Below are 2,111 nucleotides of genomic sequence, written 5' to 3'. Positions count from 1 at the left end.
CTACTTTTCCCTCTCTAATTTTTGAAAATATCTCATCCCTTTTTCAAAATTCTTCTTAAATTAACTAATTGTTTTAAATTTTAATTTTAATTCTATCTCATGTTTAATTTTCGAAAATCATTAACTCCTTTTCAAAATTAATTTTTGAATTCTCTCTCTCATCTTCTTCTATTTATTTATTCATTTACTAACACTTCTCTTCACCTCTCTTCATCTCCAATCACTGCCTCTATCCTTACCCTTGTGTTTGGATTCTCCTTTCTTTATTCTTTTCTTCCTCTACTAATAATAAGGATCCTCTTTACTGTGACATAGAGGATTTCTCTTCTTTTCTTGTTCTCTTCTCTTTCATATGAGCAGGAATAAGGAAAAAACACTCTTGTTGAAGCTGATCCTGAACCTGAAAGGACTCTGAAGAGGAAACTAAGAGAAGCTAAATTACAACAATCCAGAGGCAACCTTTTTGAAATTTTCGAACAAGAATAGGAGATGGCAGCCGAACCCAACAATAATAATGCAAGGAGGATGCTTGGTGAATTTACTAAACCCACGTCCAAGTTTGATGGAAGAAGCATCTCAATTCCGGCCATTGGAGCAAACAATTTTGAGCTGAAATCTCAATTAGTTGCTCTAATGCAACAGAACTGCAAGTTTCATGGACTTCCATCTGAAAATTGTTACCAATTTTTAACTGATTTCTTGCAGATTTGTGAAACTGTTAAGACGAATAGAGTAGATCCTGAAGTCTACAGGCTCATGCTTTTCCCTTTTGCTGTAAGAGACAGTGCTAGAACATGGTTGGACTCACAACCTAAAGATAGCCTGGACTCCTGGGATAAGCTGGTCACGGCCTTCTTGGATAAATTCTTTCCTCCTCAAAAGTTGAGCAAGCTTAGAGTGGATGTTTAGACCTTCAAGCAAAAAGATGGTGAATCCTTCTATGAAGCTTGGGAAAGATACAAGTAGATGACCAAAAAGTGTCATTCTGACATGTTTTCAGAGTGGACCATATTAGATATATTCTATTATGGTTTATCTGAGTTCTCTAAGATGTCATTGGACCATTCTGCAGGTGGATCCATTCACCTAAAGAAAACGCCTGCAGACACTCAAGAACTTATTGACATGGTTACAAATAACCAGTTCATGTACACTTCTGAAAGGAATTCCGTGAATAATGGGACGCCTCAGAGGAAGGGAGTTCTTGAAATTGATGCTCTGAATGCCATATTGGCTCAGAACAAAGTGTTGACTCAGCAAGTCAACATGATTTCTCAAAGTCTGAATGGATGGCAAAATGCATCCAACAGTACTAAAGAGGCATCTTCTGAAGAAGAAGCTTATGATCCTGAAAATCCTACAATGGCAGAGGTAAATTACATGGGTGAACCTTATGGAAACACCTATAATTCATCATGGAGAAATCATCCAAATTTCTCATGGAAGGATCAACAAAAGCCTTAACAAGGCTTTAATAATGGTGGAAGAAATAGGCTCAGCAATATTAAGCCTTATCCGTCATCTTCTCAGCAACAGACAGAGAATTATGAACATAATACCTCTAACTTAGCAAACTTAGTCTCTGATCTGTCTAAGGCCACTTTAAGTTTAATGAATGAAACAAGGTCCTCCATTAGAAATCTGGAGGCACAAGTGGGCCAGCTGAGTAAGAAAATCACTGAAACCCCTCATAGCACTCTCCCAAGTAATACAAAAGAGAATCCAAAAAGAGAGTGCAAGGCCATTGATATAATCAAGATGGCCGAATGCAAGGAGGAGGGAGAGGATGCTAATCCCAATGAGAAAGATCTCATGGGACGTCTCTCAAGCAGGAAAGAGTTCCCTATTAAGGATCCAAAGGAATCTGAGGCTCATATAGAGACCATAGAGATTCCATTAAATTTCCTTCTGCCATTCATGAGCTCTGAAGATTATTCTTCCTATGAAGAGGATGAAGACGTAAATGGAGAGCAAGTTGCTCAATATCTAGGAGCCATCATGAAGCTGAATGCCAAGTTATTTGGTAATGAGACTTGGGAAGGTGAACCTCCCTTGCTCATTAGTGAACTTGATACATGGGTTCAGCAAACTTTACCTCAAAAGAAACAAGA

At 38.0% G+C, this 2,111-nt stretch overlaps 1 non-coding gene across 1 annotated transcript; it reads right to left on the bottom strand.

Annotated features, from left to right (window-relative positions):
- Positions 1 to 888: 888 nt before the first annotated feature.
- Positions 889 to 992, bottom strand: LOC130964649 (small nucleolar RNA R71). Its single transcript, XR_009080734.1, has one exon. It is a non-coding gene; the product is annotated as a small nucleolar RNA R71 (small nucleolar RNA).
- Between the last annotated feature and the right edge of the window lie 1,119 nt (positions 993 to 2,111).

Source organism: Arachis stenosperma, chromosome 2 (genome assembly GCF_014773155.1).
Source record: "Arachis stenosperma cultivar V10309 chromosome 2, arast.V10309.gnm1.PFL2, whole genome shotgun sequence".
Classification (NCBI taxonomy): domain Eukaryota; kingdom Viridiplantae; phylum Streptophyta; class Magnoliopsida; order Fabales; family Fabaceae; genus Arachis; species Arachis stenosperma.
Note: the sequence above shows the minus strand (reverse complement) of the source record. Positions and strands in the feature narration are given on the sequence as shown.